The following is an 18,626-nucleotide window of genomic DNA, read 5'->3' on the forward strand; positions in this document are numbered from 1 at the left end:
TGCCTGTAGAGTAGAAGTGTGTCCACTGTCTTTTGTCACCTATTTACCAATGTCTAGTTTGATGCATTTCACAGCTATGGGCCCAGACATGGGTTCTACTCCGGGAAATGATATGTTACTACCACCGCATTTAAGCACTACCCCAAACAAGTTCAGATGGAGAAAAGGTCTGATGCTTTGGGTCTCAACAGTCAAACGTTTTTGCGAATGGAGGAGATAAAAGAATAAAGGGGATTCTCATTGCGCTCGTACTAGTGCTCTGTAACGCGTTTGGTCATGTCTTTGCGTCACAAGGCGAACAAGCCATAGCTGCTGGCGTGATCCACCTTGATAGAGACGATAACGGCACCGAGAATCTGAATGAGGAAGTGCACCTCGTCAAATATATCGTGAATCTGGACGCCAAAGATTCACCCACAGATGGCATTCGACGACTCGTCCAGATGACGCGCCAAGTTTTCACCTGCACACGAAACAACGGTGAAGCACCAGGCGTGTTCTTGAGGCGATTCCGAGCGGTTGTTCTCGATTAACTCAGCCATTGCGACCCGGCCTCAATTCAACAAGCCATCTAGAACTTTTCAATGCTGTTACTCGAAAATGCGAAGGTACCTGCATTTGTCTACGGCTCAATTATCACCAGACTCGTCTACATTGTAGTATAATTCCGTACCACAACCCCCCGGAGAGATGATAACCGCGCGGGAGGGCGGGTGCAACTGTGGCGAGCGGGCGTACACGCGCCCGCCGCCGTGTACAGTAGCACCGCAAGGGTCCGACGTAGGACAGCCGGTAACAGCGGGCGTGCCCACGAGTAACACGTGGCACAACCGTTAGCCGGGATCGTGGCCACGGGCGCACGTGTACAATCCGTACGGTGGCTAACTAGTAATGAGTAGTTAATGGCACAAATTAGCCAATTTAGCACAGTAGCTGGTATACAGTAAGTAACAGCTACTGTAGCGGGACAGGTGTCCTAGCGTCCCACTTAGGGGTTAAGACCGGGGGCACCTGCCCCGTTCCAGTAAACGGGAGGCAGACTCGCCTCCCTTCCCTTGACGGCTAATTGCTATCCCGTTCCGGTTTCCCTTTTAGTCTCAGGCTTCTAACCCGTGACCGGCCGTCCGGATCTAACACCACCAACCGGCTGCGCGTCACCGGCCACGTGAGCCTTCCCTCTTTTCTAGTCCTTCCGTACGGTTTGCGTTCGCGCGTGGGTTACCCAGCGGCGCGCGCTCCTTTACCTCTAGCCCCCCTCGTTTCCGAGTGGTCGGGACGAAGGTAGTTATACCATATTTTGGCACTCTTGTGGAGGGTATAACCACAAGAGGTTGAGCCCGCACTGGATTGCCAGCGCGAGCAATTACCGATCGGATTGAAAGAGGTCGAAAATCACCGCGTCGATCGCCAGTGATCATCGATGAACCGTGCGGATTCCGCCCGAGAAGATACCACCTCCGGGCGAGCAAGTACCCGCAGTGGCAGAGGCGCACAGCGCCCCCAGATCGACAATCCGGAAGCCCTGCTACGCCCGCCGTCTACCAGGGGCCAGAAGACCCCTTCCGTTTCCGACACCATCGCCGGGCTACCGGCTGGTGGGGGAAACCGCGTACAAGTACTGTACGACGCGTTACTCCCGCGACTACAAACCTGGATGGAGGATTTCTTCGCTGAGGAATTACATCAGGTCGTCCAGGTTTGCCTTGACCGAACGGCACCAAGACTGGTGGCGGAGCATGCGGACACCGCGCTCCGCGCCCTGCTGGACGAGAAGATCGCCACCCTCTTACGCGACGAGGTGGTGGCAGAGCTCGCCGCGGAGGAGGACGAATCTCCCACCGCATTGGCTCTAAAGGGAGCTATTAGCTCCGCCGTGGCCATCCGTCTGGCCACGACATTTACCGAAACGGGAGGCGCGGTACCGCCGCCGGCGCCGCGCCGTGAAACCGTTCCGGGCTCAAGCTTTAATATCGCTGATCCGATCGACGCCGTACCCGGGATTGATAGGATGGACCCTCACCCGGAGGGCAGAGCCATCTATCTCCCAACCGTTCACGGTGCTACAGGGAGGACCACAGAAATGTCCTCCCCATACTCGCCGGTACGGGCGACCCCCGCGGGACAGACAACCGCCTGGGGCTCCCCGAGACAGAGAATCGGGACCCGCACCGGTTGAGCAGAAGACGTGCACCCGGCACGCACAGGACCGAAGCGGAATACACCCGGTATTCCGACGCAGAAGACCCCCGTCACAGGACGGATGAAGACCGCGAGGGACGCCGCTGGCGATACCGCGATAACCGCGAGGCACGCCACGGGCGATACCGCGATGCCGGAGGGGGAGGATACCCCTCCGATGATGACCCATCCGGTTCGGAAGACTCTCGCAGGCGGGGCCACAGGACACGCCGCGATAGAAGCCGAGACCGGCACCGGCACGACCCGTCCGACTCGGAGGACTACCACACCGAGTCGGATGAGGAACGTCGTCGCTCGAGCAGACACCGCCGGGCTGCCCCGAAGAGCGACGAGCGACGGCCCACGGTAATCAGGCCCCTCAATGACCTGTTTACCAAGGCCGTCAACTACAAGACCTACCGCCTGGAACGGCGTAGCTCGCGCTACGACTCTACAGTAGCGCGGCACATTAACCGTTACCGGAAGAAACTGGACGTGCAGATGAGGTCCCACACGTTCAGCGGTCAAGATCTGATTGCGGTATTGGGATTCCTCGCACGCCTCAAGATGGCGTGCGACCACAACGGGATTACCGAAGGAGCCGCCGTGTGGTGTTTCCAATTCTACCTCACCGGGCAGGCTCACGCCTTACTCCAGTCCCGTCTCAATGGAAACACCATGGCAGTTGACGTGGAGCGGCGCGAGCTGCTCCGGACATACCCGCAGGTGGTCAACTTTCTGTTGCGCACCTATGCTACCGACGAGGTAACTTCCGAAGCGGTTGGAGATGTGACCTCCTTCCGTCAAAGTTCAAACATGACGGAGGAGGTCTACAGTAACCACCTCTGGGACAAGGCACTCCGCTGCGGTACGGTATTCTCCGACAGGCGGTTGAAGTCCCTGTTCGTCGAGGGGTTACTGCCCGCCACGTGCGCGCAAGTTCGTAATTACCTCGCCACGCACCCGAATGTGGACTACCAATCCGTCGCTCGCTATGCGCAAGCGATCGGGGAAACCAATCGGGCTTCCCGTCGACAGGGGATGTCAGCTATGGCGCATCGAGGGCCGCCCGGAGCAGCCAGAAGATTCGACCGCACCGCAAGGACGGGGCCCGTGCTGTCGGTTGAGTCGGCATCCGACATCCCGACGGCCGGGGGGTTTGCTGAAGAAGCAATCCTGGCCGTGACGGACTAAACCGCCACGCCAACCTCGATGAGCTCGCCGATGACGAGTTATTATCCGTCGCCAGCAGCTTCGACGGCGAGCGCCCCGGTTCCGCCCGCCAACCCTGGCGACGTGCGCACAGGACTGTACGGGAGGCAAGGACAGGATACACGGGTCCGGTTCTCCGGCGGGAGGTTCCCCGAACCGCCACAGTGCCGGTTCTGACTCGACACCACGCACCGACAAGAGGAGTGCCCCGTCGTTGCCGATGCGGGCCTGCGAGCCAAGCTTCTGGAGGCACGAGAGGCCAACTACCAGAAGCTACGCATCCGGCAAGGCCTCCGCCCGCGATCCCCGTTCAACCGCCAGGGGCCGTCCGCTTGGCGAAACCAGCGTCAAACGGCCCCCGCGGGCGTCAACGTGGTCGAGGAACCGCACCCCGACCATGCCGAAGACTGCGTGGCGCAAGCCGCGGATGAAACCCGCGAGGACTTGCTGCTCACGGGGGAAGCCGGGGAGGACGCGTAGAGGCGACGACGTCTCTCCCCGTGCCCAGCCTCAGAAGCTTAGGCACCCTCGATCCGGCTGCGCCAGTGGAAGCGCAGCCGGGTAACCGAACAGAAGTCCAGGCCATCTGCTTCTTCAAGAACCAGAATTACAAGATCTCCGCGACGGTTGGTCAGAAGCAGGCGTTGATGGTCTCCATCACGCCAGTGCTTGACTCAGGAGCCGGCCCGAACCTCATCCATTTACGGTGTGTCGCCAAGTCGTGGCGACCATCGATAAAACCGGTTCGGAGCCCAGCGCTCATCGACGCGTCAAACCGCGCGATGAAGGCACTAGGGGGAATCCCCCTGCTCGTCCGAATCGGTGTGTTTGTGGCGCGCGTCCCGTTCCTGGTAGTCACGAGCCTCGCCGTGGACTGTATCCTCGGTACGACTTTCCTGGATCGCCACGTCAAGGCGATCCTCCCACCGCAACGGAAGGTCGTGTTCCACGACGCGCCACCCGTGGCGTTGGTCGGAACAACCCCCTCGAGGCACGACCGCAAGATGGCCTCGAGGAGCACCGCACAACAACTACTGCCGTCGGATAAACCGGAACGGAAGAAGGTGGCGTTCCCCGCCAACACAGAGTCACGGAAGATCCGCCTCGTCAGAGGGGTGACAATTCCCCCGATGACGCAGGCCATGGTGACGGTCGCCACGCCGGTGGGGGGGTTATGTTTTTTGCAGAACTCCCCAAAAACCGCGCACAAGAATTTGACCCTCATGGCACAGGGGTCCATGGATGCTGTCCCCGAAAAACCGTTCTCTGTAATGCTCAGCAATTTTGGGCACCGCTCGGTTCACATCCCGAAGCATACCGTAGTCGGACTGGCTCTTCCGTCGCCCACTCACATCCTGACCCTTGGCGACTCGGCCGCGGAAGCGGCCGAAGCTAAGGGAGGGGGAGGGATATTTAATTCCAACCTCTCAACCGCAAAGGATGACGCGGAAGAAGCCGCCGACAACCGTACGGACAAGGGCGGGGCTGAACAAGCCACGCCGCCCAAGGCGCCCCTCGGGGCGGTTGGAACGGATAAACCCGAAGACACCGCCGCCCCTGAGGAGGACCCCAACGCCTGGCATGAGGACGTCCACATCGGTGCCCAGGGCGAGGAGGTACGCTCGGATGTCTTCGAGGTACTGTCCGAATTGAAGGGGATGTGGACCGGCCAGCTGGGAAAAATCGAGGCCACGAAGCACCGCATTGAGCTCAAGCGCGGTGCTCGCCCGATTTACCAGGCGCCTTACCGCGCCGGACCAACCGCACGGGAGAACGAGAAAACGGAGATCGACCGCATGCTCCGGGCAGGGGTAATCGAACCCGCCACGGCCGAATGGGCAAACCCCGTGGTATTCGTCCCTAAAAAGGATGGTACCATGCGGTTCTGTGTCGACTACAGAAAGCTCAACGCAGTCACCTTTCGGGATTCCTATCCGTTGCCGAGGATGGACGAGTGCATCGATTCCCTCGGCGACGCTAATGTCTTTACCGCGCTGGATTGCAACAGCGGGTATTGGCAAGTAGAAATCGCCGAGGAGGACCACGACAAGATGACGTTCGCGTCGCACTGCGGGTTGTACCGTTTCCTCCGCATGCCGTTCGGTTTGAAGAATGCCCCCGCTACCTTTCACGGGCCGTCGACATTATACTGTCGCGGGTAAAATGGGAAACCGCACTGGTCTACCTGGATGATGTTATCATCTACTCCAAGGTCGTAACGGAACACTTCGCGCACGTCCGCGACACTGCGTCGGCAAAACCGTGAAAAGCAATAAAAGGTATTGTTTTTGGACTATAGTTTTAAAGAACTTACGAAACGTTGTCCAAAAGCATTTTTTGACATGGAAAACATTAATATTATTGTCCAAGGACGGTAATTAGATTGCAATAATAACAGTACTATTGTATGTGTGGCGGCAATACATTTAGACCTAAGAAACATTCTCAATGTTGTCTATGAACGGTACATCGTCACTTTTTCTGAAACAACAGAAGTTTTGTTTATGAACATTCCAAATATTGTTTAAAAGCAAGGAAATGACTTGCAAACACAAAATTAACGCGTCAAAAATGCGCAGTTGTGCAAGGGCTGTGAGTCACAATTTCTGTAACATTTGACGATGTCCATGGTGCCCAGGGCAGAGAGCTGTTAAGCAGAAACTTGTCAGAACCTTTGACAAGGTGAGATAACGCACTTTTTTCCATCAGAACAAACTCATCACATCACAAAATCAACGCAAAGCCCAACACCTAACCCGTGTGTACAGTTCATGCGTCGCCGAATTGCAGTCCTGTGCCCACTTCCTAACCTAGTACGCTCTCATTCAGATATCTAGTTCATCGCAGGACGCTGGTGCCAATCCGCAGTATGGCCTTAGATGGCAGATTAAGGATGTTGCAGCCTCGCGCGTTGCTAAAAAATATTCGCCACCCGGGACGAAGGGGCTTCTTTCTGCAAAAGAACGGTTTTTACTGCATTGTTTATCGCGTTTGCACGGATGTGTTCGACAACGCTATGAAGTCTCTGTGGCTGTCACATTTTGTAGAGGTGACTATAACGAGGTACATGACTAGATATTAATTTTTGCTTGACCTTATGTACCAAAGACGTGCGTCAAGTACTCATCTGTCACAAAAGAGCTGACCTCGGACACAGCCTCAAAGTCCCTTATAATGAAGTACGGGAGTTCTACTTCGAGAGACCCGCACACGTGTTCAGAAACACATGTAGCCCTGCTCCAGGCTCGACTGGATGGCTGGAGCATGGGACGCCACCGCATCGAGAAAGTTTTCAGCTGTGAGAAAACAGTCTCCACAGCCTGCACCTCGGAAACCTCGCTTGGTGTGGCTGAAAGCCTCGCCGCGAACACATTCCTTCCAAGATCAATTGCTTGCAGCAATGATTTTGAGAGAGGGTGAGTGTACGACATGCTTCGCAGATCGAACTCTCGTCTCATTCGGACAAGGGCATCCACAGTCTCATAGCGACGCACGTGTGACACACATTTTCCAACCAACATCGCCGCCGCTGAATTCTCATCGATCTCATATGCGATATACAACCCCAGAAGACGAATTGCTTCATGCACCGTTCCTTTTTTTCCTCCTCCTTTCTTACGTCGCACAGAAGTTTTCATATCCGCGACAGATTTGATGCCCATAATTGTGCACAACTCTTGGCATGAGGGGAAAGTTATCTCCGCGAGCTGGGTGCAAGCAGCAGGATACTGCGTTTCTTGGAACGATGGCTTGAACTGAACAGTACCAGACAAGGAATGAACAGCGCGGGCCAAGTTCTCATACTCTTCCAATGTACAGTCTACCTCAGAGCGAATGCTTCCCGAGGAGCTTTCTTCGAAATGTGAGTCCTCCTCTGTGTCGCTTCGTCGCGGTCTAAAGTTAGGCACCGGCTTCTGGATGAGTACCAATGTTTTCTGTCTCAAAGTATTTAGGAGACGTGCACATTGCCGTTCTGCTGTTGATCCGGACCCGATCCGAGAAAAGAATTGAACCTGCCCCACAACCATGCGCTAGATTTCTTCAACTCGAGATAAAAGCGTAGCAACTTTCCCCTCCACGCTATAAATTCCTGAGTTTTCTCCCATCTCCCCATTACAAGCATCATTCCCGCTCTGACGAATGATATGTTCTCCATGTGTGTCATAGCTAATCTGTCCTGAGCACTCGTAAAAGCGCCACCGCAACTGAGTGGTGTCATCTTCCACTAAGCGAATATAATCCTGAAGAATCCATACATCCCCGTGCTGTTCATCGAATCCCTCACGTGCAACATACTTCAGTTTTGCCTTCACTTTTCCGGCGACCACCTCCTTGGTCACCAACTCTGCTCGCCACCAAACAGATTCAATCGTTCTCTCACCACGCCTCCGTCCTTCCCTTTTAATTGTTTCGATGTCCCACAGGACCTCAATGAGTATCCCAGGTACCAGAGACTGCATTTCCGTGGGCTTTTCATCATTGCTAATGGTTTCTCGTCCCAAAAATCTCTTCATTGACAACACATTCTGCCAATACCATGCCCCTATCCGCATCATCTTATCGCTAATGTCAATTTCAATATCTACAAAATTGCTTCAAAAAGTTTTTCGAAATTTATATGATCTCGGTACCACACCTGTAGCTGTAGGAGGTGGCATCAGAACAAGCTCGCCCAGATTTATTTGCGCTCAAACAAAAAAACGTTCTGGGCTCGTACGAATATGTAAGCTCTTTTTTTGGTATTCACTCATATATGCTTCCGAAAGCTTCACTGTCTTTTTCCCGCGAAACAAGTGGAACGACCTTCGAAACCGTTCCCAGCCCAAACAGAAACTGTCGCAGGTCCAGTTTGCCGCGCTTCAAGTCTTGATGGGGTCCCCTTTCAGACGTGCCGTTCCGATGTTTACGCAGAGTGGTGTCCAAAACTTCCCTGCAATTTCGAAGACCCACTCCACTTCCCAGGAAAACACTTCGCCTTCCGCGTCTAAGCCCGCCCAGCAATCACAAAGTTCTTCATCACCCCCCCAGCTACCACGCACCCAGCCTGTTCTCCTCCAGCTTCTCCACTTCCTTCAAACCTGGTTTCATCGCGACCTCCGTCGTCCTCTCATTTACAAAAACGTTCTTTGCAGTCTACTGAAACGGCGTCGTCCCCGTCTCCGCCCCCTTCAACAACGCGCGCATCTCTCCACACTACCGCACCTGCTTCCCTTCAATTACCATTACCTCCAAGTTCGAAGGGGGCTCAAGATTCAACACCCACTTCTGTTCCTGTTTTTGTTTCAAGGACTTCACCCACAGCTGACATTGCACCGAGGACACGGCGCTATTCCTCCCGTCTAATATTTAGAAAAGACTGTGTGGAACCTGCTGTTGAAGTCCTTGCTCCTCCACCATCCAACGGTCCGCAAAGAATGGGAAAAAATGCGTCGGAGCCCTACGGCGTCTGTACAGGAAAAAGACTTTCAGCACAGGGCCGTATCCCCGGCGTCGAGAATCGAAGACTAGAAGCCTCTTATAACGAGGCTGGATGTTCGGACCTTACCGCGCAGCCTCCCACATCGAATTTTTCTGCGTCTGTGAGCAGACATTTGCGGCCTTCTCTTCCGAAAAGTTCGGATCCATCCACAACATGGAATCCTAACACCGTCTCAGAAACAAATTTGACATCGGAGGGCAACAGTTTGTGGGCTGAATTCGTGCATCAGGTAAATAATATCGTCCAAGAATCCGTTTCAATCCATGGGCATCGTATTACTAAATCTACGCCTCACTCCATCAACCATGTCGGCCTTCCGAGCCTCGCAGTTCCACCGCTCCTCCAACCTCCCAACCCCACCCTTCACCCTCTCCCACGACCCATCCGTCACCCCAACCTGCATCCCCTCCTCCACGCGCCGCCTCCACACGCCTTCCTTCCTGCGCCGCCCGCGCGACAGCTCCCCTACTCGTGACCCCTCTCGCTTCGGCTTCGCGGCCTTCCGCGACAAAGCCTCTGCCACAACTGCACCTCTCACATCTCATTCTCTTTCTGCACGCCGGAGCGTCTCCCCGCTCATCGCCCGCGCGATGCTGTTCGCAAAGACTACTTCGACAAGGACAGGAATTACAAACCCACTGCAAAGGACCGCAACGACGAGTGGCTCGCGAACTTCGGCTTCGACCTCGAGCTGCTCAAGCTCTCCACCGGCCGCGACAGCGCATGTGAGGCGAAAACAGAGGAGAATAGACACCCTAACATCGTTGCTGCCACCCCGCCGCGCCCAGCTAGCTACAAGCCAGAGCGTTGCGTATGCGGACTTCCTCCTGGGCCGGCCCGAAAGAGCGTCTACAGATAGTTTCTTGCACTCTTATTGCGGTGTTTGACCGTCTATTCTCCGCGACGGAGCTCTTGTAAGTACCTGTGTAGTACTAGCCTTCTGTCGTATAAGACGAATTTGATCGGATGGCGCTTCTGTCTGCTGCCGCCTTCGAGGGCGCTCCCGTAGCCGCCCCTCTCGTCTTTCCTCTTCAGTTTAACGTCTCCTTTTATGTATCGTGCGGTGATTAATGGTTATTTCTGTGTTCTGCTCCTCAAATGTTCCGGATCCCGGAATTGATTGAGAAATCTCTTTCGTTGCAGTACCACGCCCTTGACCCCTGCCGCGACCCCTGCCGCGACCTCGAGCGTTACCTTGCAACCCTCCTCGACCTGCTGGTTCTGTTGAGTCTCCAGTGTGATCCGGAGGATTCATTTGTACGTCCTCACTGACTGTCGCCATGTTTCCGAGGCAACGGATTGATTCTCTCGCCGCTGGCGGTTGACAGGCAACCAGTTGGCCGATTTTAAATGTTGAAGTTGCAGTGTGATCGTATCGGATGGTACAGATTAATCATTTAGTTCAAAAGACACACATCGATACAATTTGAAGGCAATCTGAAGTCAAATGTACCCCTATTTTTGCCTCCATTGCGCACTTAAGGGCGCATTGGGGCATTGCCAAAAATCATGAAAAACCTATTGCGCACTTAGTGTGCAATGGGAATAGAAGGCATATATTTTCCCCTTATTTGCCGATTTACGATTAGCATGAGTGACAGCTATATGTATAATTTGTTAGGTTCCTTATAAATTGAATGTTCCTTCCTCGTGACATGAAGATTTTCTAAACTTTCGTTCAAGTAGCCCGTATACCACAACACCCCTCAAGGCGCAAGAATAAAATAATAATAATAATCTGGGTACCTTGGTCTCTTTTTATGTACCTCCGGACAGTAGACCTGATATCATGGTTAAGGTCCTCTTTGGACCATAATTTGGGGATTGATATCTGCATTTTCTCTGCCGGTAATCCATGTGCTTTACATATTGCTCTCTTTTCTTTCTGATTTATTAACGACCACTGTCGAGTGCTTCAAACCACAACAACCACTCGGGACTAGTAGTCCTGAATGGAACCGCTGCAATATTATCACGTACTACGTGATAATATTGCAGCGGTTCCATTCGCCATTTTCATTTCATTTTTCCGTTCACATCCCTTGTTTATGTCTGGATGTGAAGATTTGGAGCTAGCGTCTAGATCACGTAAGGTTTTAGGGACGCTCGTTGCAGTCTTGTTCCGAATTTTCCTGTGGTTAATTTTATTTCGAATTGGGGCAAGTCAGCTGTAGATTGAAAATTTTAAATGGAGACCTGCTGACGGAACTTGTTCACTTGGAAGAAGCAAATATCAGTGGTTTCTTACATAGGGCATAGCAATTGAACTGCGCAGCAAAACAGAAATAGACGTAATGGCTCCTTTGTTCAGTATTAATTGAAATGCGGATCCTTAGTTGAGCACACCTGTGGTTGCATTTTTGGGGGCTCCTAGGGTTAATAAAAGGATCCGCAGTGCCGCAATTCCCCCTCTTCCCAAAGCTTCCCTTTAGACAAGACGCTGTCGATATTTTGTACTCCGCTGGCGATCACTTCAATGCAGATCTTGTACCCATGTGGAAGTATAAGTCTTTCCTTTCAATCCCTCTACTAGTCCTGTTTAAGTTTATTTGGTACAGGAATCCTTCTCTGTCAATGCTTTAACGTACGATTTGGACAATGTAGTTTATTTCTATTTCAACCTTGAAATTGATAGTGTAGTAATTGCGTACATATAATTTCACATAGTAAGTCTGTTGTGTTATAGAAAATAAAAAAGGCGTACGTACTGAAATCTTCCTCCTTGCCTTACATTAGTAGAAGCTCGTGAGAGCCTGTATCCAATTTCAAGATGCAAAACGTTTAGACAAGGGCCCTGAAGAGAGCAAAATGAATACTACCGCCGATGAAGGCTAAGCTTTTCACATGTACCCTCCAAACGTTGTCTTTAATTCTATTTTTGCAGCTCATTTTTAGGTTTACGGCGAGTCTTTCGACTCCACCAAACGAATATGTTCACACTCCATTTGATCTATTGGGGACCTTCAGCATCATTTTTTGTTCTGGTTTGGACAAACACAAACTTTGAGCAATTTTGAGAAACTTTAGAGAGGAATTCAGTCTTATCATATTTCTCTTAAATTCAGAAACGTTTTGTGGACTAGGAACCCACGCAAAGGACTACCGTAGTCCTTTACGTGGGTGCGGCGTAACGCTGCAAGCTATTTCAATAGTTGGGGGAGATGATGTCCATATTTAGGTCATTGCCCCTTTGTCGTTTGAAATTTACACATCCCCGAAGAATACACTCTGAAATATTGTTACAGTTCTGGAAATCGTTGTAGAGAGTTCTCCCAACTTCTTCAATGCAAGTTACCATATCTTGTGACGTGAAGTCTCGAATCTGATTTTCATAAACAGCTGCTTCATTTTTGACTGTTTCATGGTTGCAAAAGTTGTCTCAGAGGACTGCAAGGTTCATAAAGCTGCCCATGCACGATCGATACATTTTTAGCCAAAAATCCTAAAAGAAGTCTTGAAAATATGAACGTTCTCTCTATTTTCTTTCAAAGCATTAATGAAGGCTTCATTCGTTCCAATGGCACTGCAGGTCCTCTTCGCATGACCGTCATCTTCCAGCGATTAAGAAAATGTTTTAGTGGAGAGAATCTGTTGCCTGGATGGTTCGCAGTCAAGTTTTGATCATATTTACAGATTTACGTCTACATAAAGAAACAACCAAGAACATCTGACAGTGAACGTTTATGTTGTCTCTTAACTTCATTTCATGAAGCCCTGGAAGCTCTAAATCAAACTTCGAGTCACGTTCGTCCAAAGCGTTGAGGTACTTCGATGCAAAGAAAAAGAAAAATCGACGAGGATGGTCTTTGCATAGGAGATGGGCAGCTCTCCTTCGACAATCCATTTGTTCACAAAGGACCAAAACTGGACGAGTTTTCGACAAAACGATTTTTAGAGACATACTGCGAAGCAAATGACATCATACTTGACGACTCGAAAGATTTGAGCATCGCTGAAAATGAGTGTATTGAAGCCGTGCGAGGGGCTCGTTTTCTATTTTATAATAAACTTGATGTATTTCAAGAACAAAACGTGCATGGGTTAAGTACGTCTGAAAAATATACGAAGAGATTAGAAAATAATAGAAAGTCAGCAGAAGGAGCGAAAGTACATGAAGTAGTACAAAGGGCATTTCAGATTACGAAACTTAACAACTTATCAAGGGAGGAATATTTTGCAGAGGCAGAGTTGTTAGTATATCTGCAAATGAAGTTGAAAACGCTTCTTGCGACGAGGAAGTCAATAGAAGAGGAAATAGAAGAACAGAAGGTCAGCAATATTGAATTACTCGAGAATGACCGTGACAGTGAACCCATGTAATTGAAAGTGCTGCCTGCCAAGTTGCCTGCTGAAAATTTAAAATTTCTGCTTCGTTTCTACTAAATTTTACCTTCAATTAAACGAAAAATGAATGCGAAATGTTTTGGAAGAGTTTTCGAACACGAAAAGTTGCTTTGGTTGCGGCGTAACGACAGAATTAGTTTTAACATCTACTACAGCAGATACGCGGGTCACTAAGAGCACGTCTATCGCTGCCTGTTAAATATGTATGTTAAAGGACCAAATTGCAAAATTTTACTTGTGCTAAATCGGCGCATGTCTATTAATCGACGTGCTAAATACGTGCCCTACTGTTGGACCATGGGCTATGCTAGGCTAATCTTGACACCCATTGGTCAACGCAGAGAGGCAGTATGCTCATGAGAACGAGGCCTGTAACGGCGACGTGCTGTGCTCGTTTTTCGTGAGCAACCAAACCCAGCATAACAAGCAATGAGTTCTTCGTCTTCCTCGGACCTAGTGTCTATTATCCCACGAGGATTAATTAATCCTTTTTCCAGCACCATGCTGGACGGTAAACGGCTGGACTTGAGAGCAAATGGACACCGGGAATCGATTCAGCAGCCTTTTTATTAGCTTGGAGGCGATGGGCGCCTTTTACATCGAGCTATCATAACCTCCACCGGCAAAAAGGGCCACCACGCCAAGCTCAAGGTCACGCTGCGCTCGACCATGTCGTCTCTGGCAAAACAGCGGATTGGGGCGCGAGTACACGCTAGGGCGCACCTTGCCTTGGGAGAAGCGGAGTCTAAACGATTCTACGGGTCTCTTTACAAGGAGACCCTGGTGTCAGGGGGGGTGCTGAGGGTGGAAAAGGAGGCCTGAAAAGGGAGGGTGAGCATCTTCCTCACCGTGAGGTGGGATTCTCTGGCCGGTCAGCGGGACAGGCGCATCGGTGTGCGCAGTGTCACGCTCAGGGATCCTCCCCTGGTCACTCCTGCACCGCAGCAGCAGCATCAGAGCAGCCCAGCGACCCCTGTGCCCCGTCAAGCTGAGCAAGGGCAAAGCGCCGGGCAGACGGGCAGTGGTGCTTACAGTACCCCTGAGCAAAACGAATCACCCACTCCAGAGCCGCCACTGCAAACTCAGACCACCTACGACGCGCATGGAGAATTGTGGCGTCAGAAAGAGGTTTTAGAGCCGGTTGGGGGGGCGGTGCCGCGTCGAAGTTGGGAAATGAGAAGCGTAGGAGGGCAATCAATTGTTGAAGGGGGTGACTCTGGATCCTCGTCGACGCGGCGCCCACTCGACTTTTTTATGGCGGCACTGCCGCACCCCCATCTGCTCAAGATGGTGCAGTGGACGTCGGAGGTGCTGCAGGACAAAGGGAAGCAGGCGGTGAGTACAGGGGAGCTGCTGAAGTTCTTTGGGATTCTCATCTTGTGAACAAGATACTCCTTCGGGAAGCGGAGGGAGCTGTGGGCTGTCAATGCGAGGAACCGCTTGCTCTCCGCTCCGTGCTTTGGCAGCAAGACTGGCATGCCCCGCAACAGGTTTGAGGACATCTGGTCCTCCCCGGTGCTCAGCCAGCAGGGCGAGCGCACAGCGGATGAGCTGTCCGAGAAGCACCGCTGGAGACTAGTTGATGACTTCGTTGAGGCCATCGACCACCATCGGAGCGCAAACTTCGTGCCGTCCGACCTCATCTGCGTTGACGAGAGTATGAGCCGGTGGTATGGGCAGGGCGGGCACTGGATTGAGCACGGGCTCCCACATTATGTGGCGATAGACCGCAAGCCGGAGAACGGCTGCGAAGTCCAAACCTCGGCGTGCGGAAGGAGTGGCGTGATGATGCAATTGCAGCTGGTGACGACGGCCGAGCACGAGGAGGAGCGTCGAAGTGAGCGAGAGGAGGGGCTGGGCCACGGCACTGTTGTGCTGGACAGACTGCTGCGCCCCTGGCTTGGTGCCGGAGCACGCATCGTTTGTGCTGACTCGTACTTTGCGAGCTACGAGGCGACAGCTCATCTGCGGTCACGAGGCCTGCGCTTCATCGGCGTGGTCAAGACGGCGACGAGGAAGTTCCCCATGCGCCTGCTGAAGGCGAAGCCAGTAGCAAACAGGGGACGCTGGCTGTCGTTCGCACATGAGGACGAAAACGGTGACGTGGCGGAGATGGCTTTGGTCTGGGTCGACCGCGAGCGGCGGTACTTTATCTCGTCCGCGTCCAGCGCTGCTGCAGGCGCCCCGTACGAGCGCAGTCGCTGGCTCCAGACTGAGGCCGGCCCAGTACGGGTTGCGCTCACGGTCGAGCAGCCACAGTGCGCTGAGGTCTACTATTCCGCCTGTGCGCGCATTGATCAGCATAACCGCTGTCGACAGGACGACCTAAGGCTGGAGCGAACATACGTGACGCACGACTGGTCTATGAGGGTAGGCATGTCTCTTCTGGGCATGGTTATCGTCGACGCATGTCTGCTGCACACGGGCTCGAGGGGGCCGCTGCGAACTATGCTACAGAACGAATTCTATGAGCAGCTGGCGTTGGAGCTGGTGGACAACAACTACGACGTTGTCGGGCTGCGCACTCGCGCGTCAGTTGGTGAAGGCGCGGCTGTCTTGACCCCGACGTCAGGCCTCGGCCCGCACGCAACGCCGACGAAGACGAGGAAGAAGACACGCAACAGCACGGAGACGTCGGCGCGGGCGCAGAAGAATTGCGTTGTATTCGGCAAGAGGACGACGCGAGTGCGCTCGCAGTGCCGTGAAGAGAGCTCAAAAGAGGTCTTCATATGCGACTCGTCCAAGGGAAGGATATGCTTCACATCCCACGTGCTTTCTACGCACTCCTTCGAGTCGTAAAGCAACATAAAGGGGCCTAAGCCAGGGCTTTTAGTACTTGCCAGCACCTCTCCACCAACTGTTCCATGAGGATTAATTAATCCAAAACCGAGGATTAATTAATCCAAATCGCTGGGATAATAGACACTAGAGGACACAATAGTAGACATATTTGACGGTGATGATGAGCACAGCGTCATTGAAACACTACTCAACGCCATCACCGCGGATCAAACCGCGACAGTGCGTAGCAGCTTCGTCGGACGCGTGCGCAATTCCAGGACGATCGAGTGGGGGCTGTGCTCTTGGTTCACAGACTACTTGGCCCCACATCCACGCTAACCCCCATCCAACTTTCGCGCCATCTTCCGCATTCCCCTTCCCCTGTATAATCAGCTTCACAATGAACTAGTGAGCGATTATGCAGTGTTTCGTCAGAAGAAAGATACTGCTGGGAAACACGGGATTACTTAGCATCAGAAAATCCTGTCACCCCTTCGTCGTCTCGCCACGGGCTTGTCGTTCAAGTAAATGGACCACATGGCCTGTATGAGTGTTGAGTCACAGCGTACATACTTTCGCTCCTTTCTAATGGCACTGAAGCAATAATATGGGCCCATGCTCCTTAACCGACAACCAACTTTACCAGAACTACGGGAAATAGAAAGTAAATACGCCGCATCGGGGTTTCCAGGGTGCATTGGTTGCGTAGATTGCGTACACCTGCACTGGAAGAACTGTCCCAAAGAGTTCAAGGGGCAGTGTCATAACCCGAAAGCTGGGAAGTTGTCTAATATCAGTTGCAAAGCTATGGTGGATTCAGATCTTTATTGCTGGCATTGGTCCTCTGGGCGGGCCGATACTAACAACGACATTACTGTTTTAGATAATAGTCCCCTATGCAATGATATCCTTGGTGGCGACCGTCGTATGACTCTACCGGAAGGGTTTTACATGAACGGACAGCATAGAAACTGGCAATTGTATATGTTGGGGTATGGAATCTACCGCACATGGGCCATTTTGGTCCCAATACATGCACCGCCAAACGCCAGATATAGTCACATGACAAAATGTCAGGAGGGAAGAAGAAAGGATGTTGAACGCGTCTTCGGATTCCTACAAGGACGGTTCAAAATCCTCCGACAAGAACGTCATGAATGGAGCGACAATGGGATCATTCTCTGTAGCGCAATGTGCCTGGCAGGCCGCGAACAAAGTCCGACGGTCAAACAAAAAGAAGAAAAACAGCAACAGAAACAACCACTGCCGATGGCACGCGCTACGGATCGTTCGAGACTCCCTTTCCCCTTGTGTGGGCTTGCGGCCCACGGTAGCTCAACTCCGACGGGGGGGTAAGGAAAGATGCCCGGCCCAGGAGGATAACGGTGGTAGAGACTTTTGAAGACTTGAGTGCTCGGCGAGTGCGGGTTGGGCTTGTGTACGAGAATGTAACCGCGGTTCGCTGGGTTGTAAGGCCAATGTTCGACGAGCGTCTTCAGCACCTTGCGTATGATTCAGGGTCTTCGACGTGGGCTTGTTCGGCGCTACCCGACGGGATCGTAACTATGTAGCAACGCTACGACCAACGTGTTGCCCGATGGCAAAACACCGACACCAATGCGATCGCAACCGCGGTTGGTGGTACCAACACTGTCTTGTATGATAAGACCTTCGAGGGAGGCGTCGTGGCAACAGCCTTCCGACGGAATAGGAAACTGTAGCAGCGCTACGACCTACGTGCAGCCCGATGGCAATCACACCAACACCGGATCGGTCGCGACCGACTCCGATGGAACCAACACAATTAAGGGAAAAATAGATGTGGAGATAGAAAAGGATAGGAATTAGAGATAGAAATGGTAAAAGGATAAGGAAAGGGGACCTCGAGCAATAGAGGATGTCGTTAGCAGCGTAGAAGTGAAGCGCGTCGCGTGAACGGAAGCGGTCTTCGACGAAGGCGAGATCTAACTCCGGCAACTCGGGTTACCTTTACTGACTTGGTGGTCAGAGGGCTAAGGTATATATCGCCCGGCCGGAGCCACTACAGTAGCTCTCGGCGCTAGATCCTAGATCTAATCTAATGTCAGCAAAAATAATGCCAACTAATTAACTAAATAAAATAAAATAATTAAAAATCAAATCTGTGCAATTATTCACACGTGTGTCCCCCAACCCGGACTACTTGTCATATCCAATTATTTTCCTTTCTTTCCACCCCCCCCCCTGTAGAGCCCCATATTGCACTACATTCTCATCAGCGATGTCTGCGTTCTCATCCACAATATGATTGTGAAGACATATATTAATGAAGACCCCACCGTGGAGGACACCGCCAATAACTCCTTAGTGGAGGAGTTTTTTGAGGCGAGTGTAGTAGCAAGTGTTAATGCTGGACATGTGGAGCAGGAAGTGCCCGCCTCGGGTAGTACTGGACTTGCGGCATTGCTAGAGAGAAATGTCCTTGTCACAAGCAAAGCGGATCATATACGGCTGCATGAAGAGTTGTCGCACTACTTGTGGAACAGTCAAGGAGCGCAGTAAAGGATAACAGTGAAGTGGAACCGTTTAGTGATGGAGTAGATTTTACGCGGGCGGGGATGTGTGTGGAACACGCGCGATTGGCGCGTGTGTT

Source organism: Chondrus crispus, genomic scaffold (genome assembly GCF_000350225.1).
Source record: "Chondrus crispus Stackhouse genomic scaffold, scaffold_29, whole genome shotgun sequence".
NCBI lineage: Eukaryota > Rhodophyta > Florideophyceae > Gigartinales > Gigartinaceae > Chondrus > Chondrus crispus.